The sequence below is a fragment of the Taurulus bubalis genome (assembly GCF_910589615.1).
Source record: "Taurulus bubalis genome assembly, chromosome: 2".
Classification (NCBI taxonomy): Eukaryota; Metazoa; Chordata; class Actinopteri; order Perciformes; family Cottidae; genus Taurulus; species Taurulus bubalis.
In genome coordinates this window covers 44,522,783-44,543,738 of record NC_136590.1, presented here as the reverse complement: position 1 = coordinate 44,543,738, position 20,956 = coordinate 44,522,783, and the positions used below count along the sequence as shown (strand labels likewise).

Genomic DNA, 20,956 nt, shown 5'->3' with positions numbered 1-20,956 from the left:
CTACAACAGAAGAAGGAACTTGCAGAGAGTCAGCTTTATGAGATACAAAGAGAGAAAGGAAACATAGAAGAAGTGACCCTTCACCTTCAGACAGAGAGAGACACACTTCAGAACAACATGAACATGTTTATCTTACAACAAAAAGAACAAGAACTCAAGGAAGATGAGTTCAAAAGACAAACACAAGAACTGGAAACCAGCAAGAACATGGTACTGGCTGAAAGAGAGGAACTGGTTCTTTGGAGGAAGGATCTCAATAACAAGAAAGAAGAGGTTGAAGCTGCCATGAACACCATCAATGGAGAGAAAGAACAACTCAGTCAGATGAAGAGTAGTACTGACATGGACAGACACAGGTTGGAAACTGAAAAAGATAGATTGGAAGGAGAAAGGTCTGAACTGAAAATAAGAGAAGATCACCTCCTGAATAAAATGAAATCAATTGAAACTCTTAGAGCAAAACTTCAACAGCTGAATGAAAGGATGAGTGAAGACATGGAAAAGAAGATGGAAAGATTACAACAAAACAATGAAGGGACAGTAATGCTGCACTCTGTATTGGAACAAACGCTTGCAGCTCAAGATGATCAGAAGGAAAACATGGCTTGTTACACTGAGCTGATAGAGAGAGAAAAGGAAAGTCTGAGAAGTCTAGTATCAGACATGGTCATCCAGAGAGAAGACATGGAAACCCAATGGAAGCAGAAGTTTGATTTGGACAAACAAGATGGTAACAAACTGAAGGCAGAGCTGAAGAAAGACAGAGATGATCTGGATAGAGAGAGTGAGATGATGAACAAAGAGAAGCTGGACTTGGATTTGATGAGGTCTGAGATCCTGAAACAAAGAGACATGTTAGAACAAGAGAAACAAGATATGAAAGGGGAAAGCTTCAAGCTGGAAATCACAAAGACTGAGCTACAACAGAAGAAAGAACTTGCAGAGAGTCAGCTTGATGAGATACAAAGAGAGAAAAGAATAATTGAAGAAGTGACCCTTCAACTTCAGACAGAGAGAGACAAACTTCAGAACAACATGAACATGTTTATCTTACAACAAAAAGAACAAGAACTCAAGGAAGATGAGTTCAAAAGACAAACACAAGAACTGGAAACCAGCAAGAACATGGTACTGGCTGAAAGAGAGGAACTGGATATTTGGAGGAAGGATCTCAATAACAAGAAAGAAGAGGTTGAAGCTGCCATGAACACCATCAATGGAGAGGAAGAACAACTCCGTCAGATGAAGAGTAGTACTGACATGGACAGACACAGGTTGGAAACTGAAAAGGATAGACTGGAAGGAGAAAGGTTTGAACTGAAAATAAGAGAAGATCACCTCGAGAATAAAATGAAATCAATTGGAGCTCTGAAAGAAAAACTTCAACAAATGAATGAAAGGATGAGTAAGGACATGGAAAGGAAGATGGAAAGATTACAACAAAACAATGAAGGGACAGTAATGCTGTACTCTGTATTGGAACAAACGCTTGCAGCTCAAGATGATCAGAAGGAACACATGGCTTGTTACACTGAGCTGATAAAGAGAGAAAAGGAAAGTCTGAGAAGTGTACTATCAGACATGGTCATCCAGAGAGAAGACATGGAAACCCAATGGAAGCAGAAGTTTGATTTGGACAAACAAGATGGTAACAAACTGAAGGCAGAGCTGAAGAAAAACAGAGATGATCTGGATAGAGAGAGTGAGATGATGAACAAAGAGAAACTGGACTTGGATTTGATGAGGTCTGAGATCCTGAAACAAAGAGACATGTTAGAACAAGAGAAACAAGATATGAAAGGGGAAAGCTTCAAGCTGGCAATCACAAAGACTGAGCTACAACAGAAGAAGGAACTTGCAGAGAGTCAGCTTGATGAGATACAAAGAGAGAAAGGAAACATAGAAGAAGTGACCCTTCAACTTCAGACAGAGAGAGACACACTTCAGAACACCATGAACATGTTTATCTTACAACAAAAAGAACAAGAACTCAAGGAAGATGAGTTCAAAAGACAAACACAAAAACTGGAAACCAGCAAGAACATGGTACTGGCTGAAAGAGAGGAACTGGTTCTTTGGAGGAAGGATCTCAATAACAAGAAAGAAGAGGTTGAAGCTGCCATGAACACCATCAATGGAGAGAAAGAACAACTCAGTCAGATGAAGAGTAGTACTGACATGGACAGACACAGGTTGGAAACTGAAAAAGATAGATTGGAAGGAGAAAGGTCTGAACTGAAAATAAGAGAAGATCACCTCGAGAATAAAATGAAATCAATTGAAACTCTGAGAGCAAAACTTCAACAGCTGAATGAAAGGATGAGTGAAGACATGGAAAAGAAGATGGAAAGATTACAACAAAACAATGAAGGGACAGTAATGCTGTACTCTGTATTGGAACAAACGCTTGCAGCTCAAGATGATCAGAAGGAAAACATGGCTTGTTACACTGAGCTGATAGAGAGAGAAAAGGAAAGTCTGAGAAGTCTAGTATCAGACATGGTCATCCAGAGAGAAGACATGGAAACCCAATGGAAGCAGAAGTTTGATTTGGACAAACAAGATGGTAACAAACTGAAGGCAGAGCTGAAGAAAGACAGAGATGATCTGGATAGAGAGAGTGAGATGATGAACAAAGAGAAACTGGACTTGGATTTGATGAGATCTGAGATCCTGAAACAAAGAGACATGTTAGAACAAGAGAAACAAGATATGAAAGGGGAAAGCTTCAAGCTGGAAATCACAAAGACTGAGCTACAACAGAAGAAAGAGCTTGCAGAGAGTCAGCTTGATGAGATACAAAGAGAAAAAGGAATAATTGAAGAAGTGACCCTTCAACTTCAGACAGAGAGAGACACACTTCAGAACAACATGAACATGTTTATCTTACAACAAAAAGAACAAGAACTCAAGGAAGATGAGTTCAAAAGACAAACACAAGAACTGGAAACCAGCAAGAACATGGTACTGGCTGAAAGAGAGGAACTGGATATTTGGAGGAAGGATCTCAATAACAAGAAAGAAGAGGTTGAAGCTGCCATGAACATCATCAATGGAGAGAAAGAACAACTCAGTCAGATGAAGAGTAGTACTGACATGGACAGACACAGGTTGGAAACTGCAAAAGATAGATTGGAAGGAGAAAGGTCTGAACTGAAAATAAGAGAAGATCACCTCGAGAATAAAATGAATTTAATTGAAACTCTGAGAGCAAAACTTCAACAGCTGAATGAAAGGATGAGTGGAGACATGGAAAAGAAGATGGAAAGATTACAACAAAACAATGAAGGGACAGTAATGCTGTACTCTGTATTGGAACAAACGCTTGCAGCTCAAAATGATCAGAAGGAAAACATGGCTTGTTACACTGAGCTGATAGAGAGAGAAAAGGAAAGTCTGAGAAGTGTACTATCAGACATGGTCATCCAGAGAGAAGACATGGAAACCCAATGGAAGCAGAAGTTTGATTTGGACAAACAAGATGGTAACAAACTGAAGGCAGAGCTGAAGAAAGACAGAGATGATCTGGATAGAGAGAGTGAGATGATGAACAAAGAGAAGCTGGACTTGGATTTGATGAGATCTGAGATCCTGAAACAAAGAGCCATGTTAGAACAAGATATGAAAGGGGAAAGCTTCAAGCTGGAAATCACAAAGACTGAGCTACAACAGAAGAAAGAACTTGCAGAGAGTCAGCTTGATGAGATACAAAGAGAGAAAAGAATAATTGAAGAAGTGACCCTTCAACTTCAGACAGAGAGAGACACACTTCAGAACAACATGAACATGTTTATCTTACAACAAAAAGAACAAGAACTCAAAGAAGATGAGTTCAAAAGACAAACACAAGAACTGGAAACCAGCAAGAACATGGTACTGGCTGAAAGAGAGGAACTGGTTCTTTGGAGGAAGGATCTCAATAACAAGAAAGAAGAGGTTGAAGCTGCCATGAACACCATCGATGGAGAGAAAGAACAACTCATTCAGATGAAGAGTAGTACTGACATGGACAGACACAGGTTGGAAACTGAAAAAGATAGATTGGAAGGAGAAAGGTCTGAACTGCAAATAAGAGAAGATCACCTCGAGAATAAAATGAAATCAATTGAAACTCTAAGAGATCAAATTCAACAGCTGAATGAAAGGATGAGAGAAGACATGGAAAAGAAGATGGAAAGATTACAACAAAACAATGAAGGGACAGTAATGCTGTACTCTGTATTGGAACAAACGCTTGCAGCTCAAGATGATCAGAAGGAAAACATGGCTTGTTACACTGAGCTGATAGAGAGAGAAAAGGAAAGTCTGAGAAGTGTGCTATCAGACATGGCCATCCACAGAGAAGACATGGAAACCCAATGGAAGCAGAAGTTTGATTTGGACAAACAAGATGGTAACAAACTGAATGCAGAGCTGAAGAAAGACAGAGATGATCTGGACAGAGAGAGTGAGATGATGAACAAAGAGAAACTGGACTTGGATTTGATGAGGTCTGAGATCCTGAAACAAAGAGACATGTTAGAACAAGAGAAACAAGATATGAAAGGGGAAAGCTTCAAGCTGGCAATCACAAAGACTGAGCTACAACAGAAGAAGGAACTTGCAGAGAGTCAGCTTTATGAGATTCAAAGAGAGAAAGGAAACATAGAAGAAGTGACCCTTCAACTTCAGACAGAGAGAGACACACTTCAGAACAACATGAACATGTTTATCTTACAACAAAAAGAACAAGAACTCAAGGAAGATGAGTTCAAAAGACAAACACAAGAACTGGAAACTAGCAAGAACATGGTACTGGCTGAAAGAGAGGAACTGGATATTTGGAGGAAGGATCTCAATAACAAGAAAGAAGAGGTTGAAGCTGCCATGAACATCATCAATGGAGAGAAAGAACAACTCAGTCAGATGAAGAGTAGTACTGACATGGACAGACACAGGTTGGAAACTGAAAAGGATAGACTGGAAGGAGAAAGGTCTGAACTGCAAATAAGAGAAGATCACCTCGAGAATAAAATGAAATCAATTGGAGCTCTGAGAGAAAAACTTCAACAAATGAATGAAAGGATGAGTAAGGACATGGAAAGAAAGATGGAAAGATTACAACAAAACAATGAAGGGATAGTAATGCTGTACTCTGTATTGGAACAAACGCTTGCAGCTCAAGATGATCAGAAGGAAAACATGGCTTGTTACACTGAGCTGATAGAGAGAGAAAAGGAAAGTCTGAAAAGTGTACTATCAGACATGGTCATCCAGAGAGAAGACATGGAAACCCAATGGAAGCAGAAGTTTGATTTGGACAAACAAGATGGTAACAAACTGAAGGCAGAGCTGAAGAAAGACAGAGATGATCTGGACAGAGAGAGTGAGATGATGAACAAAGAGAAGCTGGACTTGGATTTGATGAGATCTGAGTTCCTGAAACAAAGAGACATGTTAGAACAAGAGAAACAAGATATGAAAGGGGAAAGCTTCAAGCTGGAAATCACAAAGACTGAGCTACAACAGAAGAAGGAACTTGCAGAGAGTCAGCTTGATGAGATACAAAGAGAGAAAGGAAACATAGAAGAAGTGACCCTTCACCTTCAGACAGAGAGAGACAAACTTCAGAACAACATGAACATGTTTATCTTAAAACAAAAAGAACAAGAACTCAAGGAAGATGAGTTCAAAAGACAAACACAAGAACTGGAAACCAGCAAGAACATGGTAATGGCTGAAAGAGAGGAACTGGTTCTTTGGAGGAAGGATCTGAATAACAAGAAAGAAGAGGTTGAAGCTGCCATGAACACCATCAATGGAGAGAAAGAACAACTCAGTCAGATGAAGAGTAGTACTGACATGGACAGACACAGGTTGGAAACTGAAAAAGATAGATTGGAAGGAGAAAGGTCTGAACTGAAAATAAGAGAAGATCACCTCGAGAATAAAATGAATTTAATTGAAACTCTGAGAGCAAAACTTCAACAGCTGAATGAAAGGATGAGTGGAGACATGGAAAAGAAGATGGAAAGATTACAACAAAACAATGAAGGGACAGTAATGCTGTACTCTGTATTGGAACAAACGCTTGCAGCTCAAGATGATCAGAAGGAAAACATGGCTTGTTACACTGAGCTGATAGAGAGAGAAAAGGAAAGTCTGAGAAGTCTAGTATCAGACATGGCCATCCAGAGAGAAGACATGGAAACCCAATGGAAGCAGAAGTTTGATTTGGACAAACAAGATGGTAACAAACTGAAGGCAGAGCTGAAGAAAGACAGAGATGATCTGGATAGAGAGAGTGAGATGATGAACAAAGAGAAGCTGGACTTGGATTTGATGAGATCTGAGATCCTGAAACAAAGAGCCATGTTAGAACAAGATATGAAAGGGGAAAGCTTCAAGCTGGAAATCACAAAGACTGAGCTACAACAGAAGAAAGAACTTGCAGAGAGTCAGCTTGATGAGATACAAAGAGAGAAAAGAATAATTGAAGAAATGACCCTTCAACTTCAGACAGAGAGAGACAAACTTCAGAACAACATGAACATGTTTATCTTACAACAAAAAGAACAAGAACTCAAGGAAGATGAGTTCAAAAGACAAACACAAGAACTGGAAACCAGCAAAAACATGGTACTGGCTGAAAGAGAGGAACTGGTTCTTTTGAGGAAGGATCTCAATAACAAGAAAGAAGAGGTTGAAGCTGCCATGAACACCATCGATGGAGAGAAAGAACAACTCATTCAGATGAAGAGTAGTACTGACATGGACAGACACAGGTTGGAAACTGAAAAAGATAGATTGGAAGGAGAAAGGTCTGAACTGAAAATAAGAGAAGATCACCTCGAGAACAAAATGAATTTAATTGAAACTCTGAGAGCAAAACTTCAACAGCTGAATGAAAGGATGAGTGGAGACATGGAAAAGAAGATGGAAAGATTACAACAAAACAATGAAGGGACAGTAATGCTGTACTCTGTATTGGAACAAACGCTTGCAGCTCAAGATGATCAGAAGGAACACATGGCTTGTTACACTGAGCTGATAGAGAGAGAAAAGGAAAGTCTGAGAAGTGTACTATCAGACATGGTCATCCAGAGAGAAGACATGGAAACCCAATGGAAGCAGAAGTTTGATTTGGACAAACAAGATGGTAACAAACTGAAGGCAGAGCTGAAGAAAAACAGAGATGATCTGGATAGAGAGAGTGAGATGATGAACAAAGAGAAACTGGACTTGGATTTGATGAGGTCTGAGATCCTGAAACAAAGAGACATGTTAGAACAAGAGAAACAAGATATGAAAGGGGAAAGCTTCAAGCTGGCAATCACAAAGACTGAGCTACAACAGAAGAAGGAACTTGCAGAGAGTCAGCTTGATGAGATACAAAGAGAGAAAGGAAACATAGAAGAAGTGACCCTTCAACTTCAGACAGAGAGAGACACACTTCAGAACACCATGAACATGTTTATCTTACAACAAAAAGAACAAGAACTCAAGGAAGATGAGTTCAAAAGACAAACACAAAAACTGGAAACCAGCAAGAACATGGTACTGGCTGAAAGAGAGGAACTGGTTCTTTGGAGGAAGGATCTCAATAACAAGAAAGAAGAGGTTGAAGCTGCCATGAACACCATCAATGGAGAGAAAGAACAACTCAGTCAGATGAAGAGTAGTACTGACATGGACAGACACAGGTTGGAAACTGAAAAAGATAGATTGGAAGGAGAAAGGTCTGAACTGAAAATAAGAGAAGATCACCTCGAGAATAAAATGAAATCAATTGAAACTCTGAGAGCAAAACTTCAACAGCTGAATGAAAGGATGAGTGAAGACATGGAAAAGAAGATGGAAAGATTACAACAAAACAATGAAGGGACAGTAATGCTGTACTCTGTATTGGAACAAACGCTTGCAGCTCAAGATGATCAGAAGGAAAACATGGCTTGTTACACTGAGCTGATAGAGAGAGAAAAGGAAAGTCTGAGAAGTCTAGTATCAGACATGGTCATCCAGAGAGAAGACATGGAAACCCAATGGAAGCAGAAGTTTGATTTGGACAAACAAGATGGTAACAAACTGAAGGCAGAGCTGAAGAAAGACAGAGATGATCTGGATAGAGAGAGTGAGATGATGAACAAAGAGAAACTGGACTTGGATTTGATGAGATCTGAGATCCTGAAACAAAGAGACATGTTAGAACAAGAGAAACAAGATATGAAAGGGGAAAGCTTCAAGCTGGAAATCACAAAGACTGAGCTACAACAGAAGAAAGAGCTTGCAGAGAGTCAGCTTGATGAGATACAAAGAGAAAAAGGAATAATTGAAGAAGTGACCCTTCAACTTCAGACAGAGAGAGACACACTTCAGAACAACATGAACATGTTTATCTTACAACAAAAAGAACAAGAACTCAAGGAAGATGAGTTCAAAAGACAAACACAAGAACTGGAAACCAGCAAGAACATGGTACTGGCTGAAAGAGAGGAACTGGATATTTGGAGGAAGGATCTCAATAACAAGAAAGAAGAGGTTGAAGCTGCCATGAACATCATCAATGGAGAGAAAGAACAACTCAGTCAGATGAAGAGTAGTACTGACATGGACAGACACAGGTTGGAAACTGCAAAAGATAGATTGGAAGGAGAAAGGTCTGAACTGAAAATAAGAGAAGATCACCTCGAGAATAAAATGAATTTAATTGAAACTCTGAGAGCAAAACTTCAACAGCTGAATGAAAGGATGAGTGGAGACATGGAAAAGAAGATGGAAAGATTACAACAAAACAATGAAGGGACAGTAATGCTGTACTCTGTATTGGAACAAACGCTTGCAGCTCAAAATGATCAGAAGGAAAACATGGCTTGTTACACTGAGCTGATAGAGAGAGAAAAGGAAAGTCTGAGAAGTGTACTATCAGACATGGTCATCCAGAGAGAAGACATGGAAACCCAATGGAAGCAGAAGTTTGATTTGGACAAACAAGATGGTAACAAACTGAAGGCAGAGCTGAAGAAAGACAGAGATGATCTGGATAGAGAGAGTGAGATGATGAACAAAGAGAAGCTGGACTTGGATTTGATGAGGTCTGAGATCCTGAAACAAAGAGACATGTTAGAACAAGATATGAAAGGGGAAAGCTTCAAGCTGGAAATCACAAAGACTGAGCTACAACAGAAGAAAGAACTTGCAGAGAGTCAGCTTGATGAGATACAAAGAGAGAAAAGAATAATTGAAGAAGTGACCCTTCAACTTCAGACAGAGAGAGACACACTTCAGAACAACATGAACATGTTTATCTTACAACAAAAAGAACAAGAACTCAAGGAAGATGAGTTCAAAAGACAAACACAAGAACTGGAAACCAGCAAGAACATGGTAATGGCTGAAAGAGAGGAACTGGTTCTTTGGAGGAAGGATCTCAATAACAAGAAAGAAGAGGTTGAAGCTGCCATGAACATCATCAATGGAGAGAAAGAACAACTCAGTCAGATGAAGAGTAGTACTAACATGGACAGACACAGGTTGGAAACTGAAAAAGATAGATTGGAAGGAGAAAGGTTTAAACTGAAAATAAGAGAAGATCACCTCGAGAATAAAATGAAATCAATTGGAGCTCTGAAAGAAAAACTTCAACAAATGAATGAAAGGATGAGTAAGGACATGGAAAGAAAGATGGAAAGATTACAACAAAACAATGAAGGGACAGTAATGCTGTACTCTGTATTGGAACAAACGCTTGCAGCTCAAGATGATCAGATGGAAAACATGGCTTGTTACACTGAGCTGATAGAGAGAGAAAAGGAAAGTCTGAGAAGTGTACTATCAGACATGGTCATCCAGAGAGAAGACATGGAAACCCAATGGAAGCAGAAGTTTGATTTGGACAAACAAGATGGTAACAAACTGAAGGCAGAGCTGAAGAAAGACAGAGATGATCTGGATAGAGAGAGTGAGATGATGAACAAAGAGAAGCTGGACTTGGATTTGATGAGGTCTGAGATCCTGAAACAAAGAGACATGTTAGAACAAGATATGAAAGGGGAAAGCTTCAAGCTGGAAATCACAAAGACTGAGCCACAACAGAAGAAAGAACTTGCAGAGAGTCAGCTTGATGAGATACAAAGAGAGAAAAGAATAATTGAAGAAGTGACCCTTCAACTTCAGACAGAGAGAGACACACTTCAGAACAACATGAACATGTTTATCTTACAACAAAAAGAACAAGAACTCAAGGAAGATGAGTTCAAAAGACAAACACAAGAACTGGAAACCAGCAAGAACATGGTACTGGCTGAAAGAGAGGAACTGGATATTTGGAGGAAGGATCTCAATAACAAGAAAGAAGAGGTTGAAGCTGCCATGAACATCATCAATGGAGAGAAAGAACAACTCAGTCAGATGAAGAGTAGTACTGACATGGACAGACACAGGTTGGAAACTGCAAAAGATAGATTGGAAGGAGAAAGGTCTGAACTGAAAATAAGAGAAGATCACCTCGAGAATAAAATGAATTTAATTGAAACTCTGAGAGCAAAACTTCAACAGCTGAATGAAAGGATGAGTGGAGACATGGAAAAGAAGATGGAAAGATTACAACAAAACAATGAAGGGACAGTAATGCTGTACTCTGTATTGGAACAAACGCTTGCAGCTCAAGATGATCAGAAGGAAAACATGGCTTGTTACACTGAGCTGATAGAGAGAGAAAAGGAAAGTCTGAGAAGTCTAGTATCAGACATGGTCATCCAGAGAGAAGACATGGAAACCCAATGGAAGCAGAAGTTTGATTTGGACAAACAAGATGGTAACAAACTGAAGGCAGAGCTGAAGAAAGACAGAGATGATCTGGATAGAGAGAGTGAGATGATGAACAAAGAGAAGCTGGACTTGGATTTGATGAGGTCTGAGATCCTGAAACAAAGAGACATGTTAGAACAAGATATGAAAGGGGAAAGCTTCAAGCTGGAAATCACAAAGACTGAGCCACAACAGAAGAAAGAACTTGCAGAGAGTCAGCTTGATGAGATACAAAGAGAGAAAAGAATAATTGAAGAAGTGACCCTTCAACTTCAGACAGAGAGAGACAAACTTCAGAACAACATGAACATGTTTATCTTACAACAAAAAGAACAAGAACTCAAGGAAGATGAGTTCAAAAGACAAACACAAGAACTGGAAACCAGCAAGAACATGGTAATGGCTGAAAGAGAGGAACTGGTTCTTTGGAGGAAGGATCTCAATAACAAGAAAGAAGAGGTTGAAGCTGCCATGAACATCATCAATGGAGAGAAAGAACAACTCAGTCAGATGAAGAGTAGTACTGACATGGACAGACACAGGTTGGAAACTGAAAAAGATAGATTGGAAGGAGAAAGGTTTGAACTGAAAATAAGAGAAGATCACCTCGAGAATAAAATGAAATCAATTGGAGCTCTGAAAGAAAAACTTCAACAAATGAATGAAAGGATGAGTAAGGACATGGAAAGAAAGATGGAAAGATTACAACAAAACAATGAAGGGACAGTAATGCTGTACTCTGTATTGGAACAAACGCTTGCAGCTCAAGATGATCAGAAGGAAAACATGGCTTGTTACACTGAGCTGATAGAGAGAGAAAAGGAAAGTCTGAGAAGTGTACTATCAGACATGGTCATCCAGAGAGAAGACATGGAAACCCAATGGAAGCAGAAGTTTGATTTGGACAAACAAGATGGTAACAAACTGAAGGCAGAGCTGAAGAAAGACAGAGATGATCTGGATAGAGAGAGTGAGATGATGAACAAAGAGAAGCTGGACTTGGATTTGATGAGGTCTGAGATCCTGAAACAAAGAGGTGTGTTAGAACAAGAGAAACAAGATATGAAAGGGGAAAGCTTCAAGCTGGCAATCACAAATACTGAGCTACAACAGAAGAAGGAACTTGCAGAGAGTCAGCTTGATGAGATACAAAGAGAGAAAGGAAACATAGAAGAAGTGACCCTTCAACTTCAGACAGAGAGAGACACACTTCAGAACAACATGAACATGTTTATCTTAAAACAAAAAGAACAAGAACTCAAGGAAGATGAGTTCAAAAGACAAACACAAGAACTGGAAACCAGCAAGAACATGGTAATGGCTGAAAGAGAGGAACTGGTTCTTTGGAGGAAGGGTCTCAATAACAAGAAAGAAGAGGTTGAAGCTGCCATGAACATCATCAATGGAGAGAAAGAACAACTCAGTCAGATGAAGAGTAGTACTGACATGGACAGACACAGGTTGGAAACTGAAAAAGATAGATTGGAAGGAGAAAGGTCTGAACTGAAAATAAGAGAAGATCACCTCAAGAATAAAATGAATTTAATTGAAACTCTGAGAGCAAAACTTCAACAGCTGAATGAAAGGATGAGTGAAGACATGGAAAAGAAGATGGAAAGATTACAACAAAACAATGAATGGACAGTAATGCTGTACTCTGTATTGGAACAAACGCTTGCAGCTCAAGATGATCAGAAGGAAAACATGGCTTGTTACACTGAGCTGATAGAGAGAGAAAAGGAAAGTCTGAGAAGTCTAGTATCAGACATGGTCATCCAGAGAGAAGACATGGAAACCCAATGGAAGCAGAAGTTTGATTTGGACAAACAAGATGGTAACAAACTGAAGGCAGAGCTGAAGAAAGACAGAGATGATCTGGATAGAGAGAGTGAGATGATGAACAAAGAGAAACTGGACTTGGATTTGATGAGATCTGAGATCCTGAAACAAAGAGACATGTTAGAACAAGAGAAACAAGATATGAAAGGGGAAAGCTTCAAGCTGGAAATCACAAAGACTGAGCTACAACAGAAGAAAGAGCTTGCAGAGAGTCAGCTTGATGAGATACAAAGAGAGAAAGGAATAATTGAAGAAGTGACCCTTCAACTTCAGACAGAGAGAGACACACTTCAGAACAACATGAACATGTTTATCTTACAACAAAAAGATCAAGAACTCAAGGAAGATGAGTTCAAAAGACAAACACAAGAACTGGAAACCAGCAAGAACATGGTACTGGCTGAAAGAGAGGAACTGGTTCTTTGGAGGAAGGATCTCAATAACAAGAAAGAAGAGGTTGAAGCTGCCATGAACATCATCAATGGAGAGAAAGAACAACTCAGTCAGATGAAGAGTAGTACTAACATGGACAGACACAGGTTGGAAACTGAAAAAGATAGATTGGAAGGAGAAAGGTTTGAACTGAAAATAAGAGAAGATCACCTCGAGAATAAAATGAAATCAATTGGAGCTCTGAAAGAAAAACTTCAACAAATGAATGAAAGGATGAGTAAGGACATGGAAAGAAAGATGGAAAGATTACAACAAAACAATGAAGGGACAGTAATGCTGTACTCTGTATTGGAACAAACGCTTGCAGCTCAAGATGATCAGAAGGAAAACATGGCTTGTTACACTGAGCTGATAGAGAGAGAAAAGGAAAGTCTGAGAAGTCTAGTATCAGACATGGTCATCCAGAGAGAAGACATGGAAACCCAATGGAAGCAGAAGTTTGATTTGGACAAACAAGATGGTAACAAACTGAAGGCAGAGCTGAAGAAAGACAGAGATGATCTGGATAGAGAGAGTGAGATGATGAACAAAGAGAAGCTGGACTTGGATTTGATGAGGTCTGAGATCCTGAAACAAAGAGACATGTTAGAACAAGATATGAAAGGGGAAAGCTTCAAGCTGGAAATCACAAAGACTGAGCCACAACAGAAGAAAGAACTTGCAGAGAGTCAGCTTGATGAGATACAAAGAGAGAAAAGAATAATTGAAGAAGTGACCCTTCAACTTCAGACAGAGAGAGACAAACTTCAGAACAACATGAACATGTTTATCTTACAACAAAAAGAACAAGAACTCAAGGAAGATGAGTTCAAAAGACAAACACAAGAACTGGAAACCAGCAAGAACATGGTAATGGCTGAAAGAGAGGAACTGGTTCTTTGGAGGAAGGATCTCAATAACAAGAAAGAAGAGGTTGAAGCTGCCATGAACATCATCAATGGAGAGAAAGAACAACTCAGTCAGATGAAGAGTAGTACTGACATGGACAGACACAGGTTGGAAACTGAAAAAGATAGATTGGAAGGAGAAAGGTTTGAACTGAAAATAAGAGAAGATCACCTCGAGAATAAAATGAAATCAATTGGAGCTCTGAAAGAAAAACTTCAACAAATGAATGAAAGGATGAGTAAGGACATGGAAAGAAAGATGGAAAGATTACAACAAAACAATGAAGGGACAGTAATGCTGTACTCTGTATTGGAACAAACGCTTGCAGCTCAAGATGATCAGAAGGAAAACATGGCTTGTTACACTGAGCTGATAGAGAGAGAAAAGGAAAGTCTGAGAAGTGTACTATCAGACATGGTCATCCAGAGAGAAGACATGGAAACCCAATGGAAGCAGAAGTTTGATTTGGACAAACAAGATGGTAACAAACTGAAGGCAGAGCTGAAGAAAGACAGAGATGATCTGGATAGAGAGAGTGAGATGATGAACAAAGAGAAGCTGGACTTGGATTTGATGAGGTCTGAGATCCTGAAACAAAGAGGTGTGTTAGAACAAGAGAAACAAGATATGAAAGGGGAAAGCTTCAAGCTGGCAATCACAAATACTGAGCTACAACAGAAGAAGGAACTTGCAGAGAGTCAGCTTGATGAGATACAAAGAGAGAAAGGAAACATAGAAGAAGTGACCCTTCAACTTCAGACAGAGAGAGACACACTTCAGAACAACATGAACATGTTTATCTTAAAACAAAAAGAACAAGAACTCAAGGAAGATGAGTTCAAAAGACAAACACAAGAACTGGAAACCAGCAAGAACATGGTAATGGCTGAAAGAGAGGAACTGGTTCTTTGGAGGAAGGGTCTCAATAACAAGAAAGAAGAGGTTGAAGCTGCCATGAACATCATCAATGGAGAGAAAGAACAACTCAGTCAGATGAAGAGTAGTACTGACATGGACAGACACAGGTTGGAAACTGAAAAAGATAGATTGGAAGGAGAAAGGTCTGAACTGAAAATAAGAGAAGATCACCTCAAGAATAAAATGAATTTAATTGAAACTCTGAGAGCAAAACTTCAACAGCTGAATGAAAGGATGAGTGAAGACATGGAAAAGAAGATGGAAAGATTACAACAAAACAATGAATGGACAGTAATGCTGTACTCTGTATTGGAACAAACGCTTGCAGCTCAAGATGATCAGAAGGAAAACATGGCTTGTTACACTGAGCTGATAGAGAGAGAAAAGGAAAGTCTGAGAAGTCTAGTATCAGACATGGTCATCCAGAGAGAAGACATGGAAACCCAATGGAAGCAGAAGTTTGATTTGGACAAACAAGATGGTAACAAACTGAAGGCAGAGCTGAAGAAAGACAGAGATGATCTGGATAGAGAGAGTGAGATGATGAACAAAGAGAAACTGGACTTGGATTTGATGAGATCTGAGATCCTGAAACAAAGAGACATGTTAGAACAAGAGAAACAAGATATGAAAGGGGAAAGCTTCAAGCTGGAAATCACAAAGACTGAGCTACAACAGAAGAAAGAGCTTGCAGAGAGTCAGCTTGATGAGATACAAAGAGAGAAAGGAATAATTGAAGAAGTGACCCTTCAACTTCAGACAGAGAGAGACACACTTCAGAACAACATGAACATGTTTATCTTACAACAAAAGGATCAAGAACTCAAGGAAGATGAGTTCAAAAGACAAACACAAGAACTGGAAACCAGCAAGAACATGGTACTGGCTGAAAGAGAGGAACTGGTTCTTTGGAGGAAGGATCTCAATAACAAGAAAGAAGAGGTTGAAGCTGCCATGAACATCATCAATGGAGAGAAAGAACAACTCAGTCAGATGAAGAGTAGTACTAACATGGACAGACACAGGTTGGAAACTGAAAAAGATAGATTGGAAGGAGAAAGGTTTGAACTGAAAATAAGAGAAGATCACCTCGAGAATAAAATGAAATCAATTGGAGCTCTGAAAGAAAAACTTCAACAAATGAATGAAAGGATGAGTAAGGACATGGAAAGAAAGATGGAAAGATTACAACAAAACAATGAAGGGACAGTAATGCTGTACTCTGTATTGGAACAAACGCTTGCAGCTCAAGATGATCAGAAGGAAAACATGGCTTGTTACACTGAGCTGATAGAGAGAGAAAAGGAAAGTCTGAGAAGTCTAGTATCAGACATGGTCATCCAGAGAGAAGACATGGAAACCCAATGGAAGCAGAAGTTTGATTTGGACAAACAAGATGGTAACAAACTGAAGGCAGAGCTGAAGAAAGACAGAGATGATCTGGATAGAGAGAGTGAGATGATGAACAAAGAGAAGCTGGACTTGGATTTGATGAGGTCTGAGATCCTGAAACAAAGAGACATGTTAGAACAAGATATGAAAGGGGAAAGCTTCAAGCTGGAAATCACAAAGACTGAGCCACAACAGAAGAAAGAACTTGCAGAGAGTCAGCTTGATGAGATACAAAGAGAGAAAAGAATAATTGAAGAAGTGACCCTTCAACTTCAGACAGAGAGAGACAAACTTCAGAACAACATGAACATGTTTATCTTACAACAAAAAGAACAAGAACTCAAGGAAGATGAGTTCAAAAGACAAACACAAGAACTGGAAACCAGCAAGAACATGGTAATGGCTGAAAGAGAGGAACTGGTTCTTTGGAGGAAGGATCTCAATAACAAGAAAGAAGAGGTTGAAGCTGCCATGAACATCATCAATGGAGAGAAAGAACAACTCAGTCAGATGAAGAGTAGTACTGACATGGACAGACACAGGTTGGAAACTGAAAAAGATAGATTGGAAGGAGAAAGGTTTGAACTGAAAATAAGAGAAGATCACCTCGAGAATAAAATGAAATCAATTGGAGCTCTGAAAGAAAAACTTCAACAAATGAATGAAAGGATGAGTAAGGACATGGAAAGAAAGATGGAAAGATTACAACAAAACAATGAAGGGACAGTAATGCTGTACTCTGTATTGGAACAAACGCTTGCAGCTCAAGATGATCAGAAGGAAAACATGGCTTGTTACACTGAGCTGATAGAGAGAGAAAAGGAAAGTCTGAGAAGTGTACTATCAGACATGGTCATCCAGAGAGAAGACATGGAAACCCAATGGAAGCAGAAGTTTGATTTGGACAAACAAGATGGTAACAAACTGAAGGCAGAGCTGAAGAAAGACAGAGATGATCTGGATAGAGAGAGTGAGATGATGAACAAAGAGAAGCTGGACTTGGATTTGATGAGGTCTGAGATCCTGAAACAAAGAGGTGTGTTAGAACAAGAGAAACAAGATATGAAAGGGGAAAGCTTCAAGCTGGCAATCACAAATACTGAGCTACAACAGAAGAAGGAACTTGCAGAGAGTCAGCTTGATGAGATACAAAGAGAGAAAGGAAACATAGAAGAAGTGACCCTTCAACTTCAGACAGAGAGAGACACACTTCAGAACAACATGAACATGTTTATCTTAAAACAAAAAGAACAAGAACTCAAGGAAGATGAGTTCAAAAGACAAACACAAGAACTGGAAACCAGCAAGAACATGGTAATGGCTGAAAGAGAGGAACTGGTTCTTTGGAGGAAGGGTCTCAATAACAAGAAAGAAGAGGTTGAAGCTGCCATGAACATCATCAATGGAGAGAAAGAACAACTCAGTCAGATGAAGAGTAGTACTGACATGGACAGACACAGGTTGGAAACTGAAAAAGATAGATTGGAAGGAGAAAGGTCTGAACTGAAAATAAGAGAAGATCACCTCAAGAATAAAATGAATTTAATTGAAACTCTGAGAGCAAAACTTCAACAGCTGAATGAAAGGATGAGTGAAGACATGGAAAAGAAGATGGAAAGATTACAACAAAACAATGAATGGACAGTAATGCTGTACTCTGTATTGGAACAAACGCTTGCAGCTCAAGATGATCAGAAGGAAAACATGGCTTGTTACACTGAGCTGATAGAGAGAGAAAAGGAAAGTCTGAGAAGTCTAGTATCGGACATGGCCATCCAGAGAGAAGACATGGAAACCCAATGGAAGCAGAAGTTTGATTTGGACAAACAAGATGGTAACAAACTGAAGGCAGAGCTGAAGAAAGACAGAGATGATCTGGATAGAGAGAGTGAGATGATGAACAAAGAGAAGCTGGACTTGGATTTGATGAGGTCTGAGATCCTGAAACAAAGAGACATGTTAGAACAAGATATGAAAGGGGAAAGCTTCAAGCTGGAAATCACAAAGACTGAGCTACAACAGAAGAAAGAACTTGCAGAGAGTCAGCTTGATGAGATACAAAGAGAGAAAAGAATAATTGAAGAAGTGACCCTTCACCTTCAGACAGAGAGAGACACACTTCAGAACAACATGAACATGTTTATCTTACAACAAAAAGAACAAGAACTCAAAGAAGATGAGTTCAAAAGACAAACACAAGAACTGGAAACCAGCAAGAACATGGTACTGGCTGAAAGAGAGGAACTGGTTCTTTGGAGGAAGGATCTCAATAACAAGAAAGAAGAGGTTGAAGCTGCCATGAACATCATCAATGGAGAGAAAGAACAACTCAGTCAGATGAAGAGTAGTACTGACATGGACAGACACAGGTTGGAAACTGAAAAAGATAGATTGGAAGGAGAAAGGTCTGAACTGAAAATAAGAGAAGATCACCTCGAGAATAAAATGAAATCAATTGAAACTCTGAGAGCAAAACTTCAACAGCTGAATGAAAGGATGAGTGAAGACATGGAAAAGAAGATGGAAAGATTACAACAAAACAATGAAGGGACAGTAATGCTGTACTCTGTATTGGAACAAACGCTTGCAGCTCAAGATGATCAGAAGGAAAACATGGCTTGTTACACTGAGCTGATAGAGAGAGAAAAGGAAAGTCTGAGAAGTCTAGTATCAGACATGGTCATCCAGAGAGAAGACATTGAAACCCAATGGAAGCAGAAGTTTGATTTGGACAAACAAGATGGTAACAAACTGAAGGCAGAGCTGAAGAAAAACAGAGATGATCTGGATAGAGAGAGTGAGATGATGAACAAAGAGAAACTGGACTTGGATTTGATGAGATCTGAGTTCCTGAAACAAAGAGACATGTTAGAACAAGATATGAAAGGGGAAAGCTTCAAGCTGGAAATCACAAATACTGAGCTACAACAGAAGAAAGAACTTGCAGAGAGTCAGCTTGATGAGATACAAAGAGAGAAAAGAATAATTGAAGAAGTGACCCTTCAACTTCAGACAGAGAGAGACACACTTCAGAACAACATGAACATGTTTATCTTACAACAAAAAGAACAAGAACTCAAGGAAGATGAGTTTAAAAGACAAACACAAGAACTGGAAACCAGCAAGAACATGGTACTGGCTGAAAGAGAGGAACTGGTTCTTTGGAGGAAGGATCTCAATAACAAGAAAGAAGAGGTTGAAACTGCCATGAACATCATCAATGGAGAGAAAGAACAACTCCGTCAGATGAAGAGTAGTACTGACATGGACAGACACAGGTTGGAAACTGAAAAGGATAGACTGGAAGGAGAAAGGTTTGAACTGAAAATAAGAGAAGATCACCTCGAGAATAAAATGAAATCAATTGGAGCTCTGAAAGAAAAACTTCAACAAATGAATGAAAGGATGAGTAAGGACATGGAAAGAAAGATGGAAAGATTACAACAAAACAATGAAGGGACAGTAATGCTGTACTCTGTATTGGAACAAACGCTTGCAGCTCAAGATGATCAGAAGGAAAACATGGCTTGTTACACTGAGCTGATAGAGAGAGAAAAGGAAAGTCTGAGAAGTGTACTATCAGACATGGTCATCCAGAGAGAAGACATGGAAACCCAATGGAAGCAGAAGTTTGATTTGGACAAACAAGATGGTAACAAACTGAAGGCAGAGCTGAAGAAAAACAGAGATGATCTAAATAGAGAGAGTGAGATGATGAACAAAGAGAAGCTGGACTTGGATTTGATGAGGTCTGAGATCCTGAAACAAAGAGACATGTTAGAACAAGAGAAACAAGATATGAAAGGGGAAAGCTTCAAGCTGGCAATCACAAAGACTGAGCTACAACAGAAGAAGGAACTTGCAGAGAGTCAGCTTTATGAGATACAAAGAGAGAAAGGAAACATAGAAGAAGTGACCCTTCAACTTCAGACAGAGAGAGACACACTTCAGAACAACATGAACATGTTTATCTTACAACAAAAAGAACAAGAACTCAAGGAAGATGAGTTCAAAAGACAAACACAAGAACTGGAAACCAGCAAGAACATGGTACTGGCTGAAAGAGAGGAACTGGATATTTGGAGGAAGGATCTCAATAACAAGAAAGAAGAGGTTGAAGCTGCCATGAACATCATCAATGGAGAGAAAGAACAACTCAGTCAGATGAAGAGTAGTACTGACATGGACAGACACAGGTTGGAAACTGCAAAAGATAGATTGGAAGGAGAAAGGTCTGAACTGAAAATAAGAGAAGATCACCTCGAGAATAAAATGAATTTAATTGAAACTCTGAGAGCAAAACTTCAACAGCTGAATGAAAGGATGAGTGGAGACATGGAAAAGAAGATGGAAAGATTACAACAAAACAATGAAGGGACAGTAATGCTGTACTCTGTATTGGAACAAACGCTTGCAGCTCAAGATGATCAGAAGGAAAACATGGCTTGTTACACTGAGCTGATAGAGAGAGAAAAGGAAAGTCTGAGAAGTGTACTATCAGACATGGTCATCCAGAGAGAAGACATGGAAACCCAATGGAAGCAGAAGTTTGATTTGGACAAACAAGATGGTAACAAACTGAAGGCAGAGCTGAAGAAAGACAGAGATGATCTGGATAGAGAGAGTGAGATGATGAACAAAGAGAAGCTGGACTTGGATTTGATGAGGTCTGAGATCCTGA

At 39.4% G+C, this 20,956-nt stretch overlaps 1 protein-coding gene across 1 annotated transcript in view; it reads left to right on the top strand.

Annotated features, from left to right (window-relative positions):
• The window catches only part of LOC306754031 (uncharacterized protein), a gene marked incomplete at its 3' end in the record, with an annotated part of 46,510 nt that overhangs the window by 14,191 nt on the left and 11,363 nt on the right, over window positions 1-20,956 (top strand). The gene's annotated exons all lie outside the window — the stretch shown is intronic.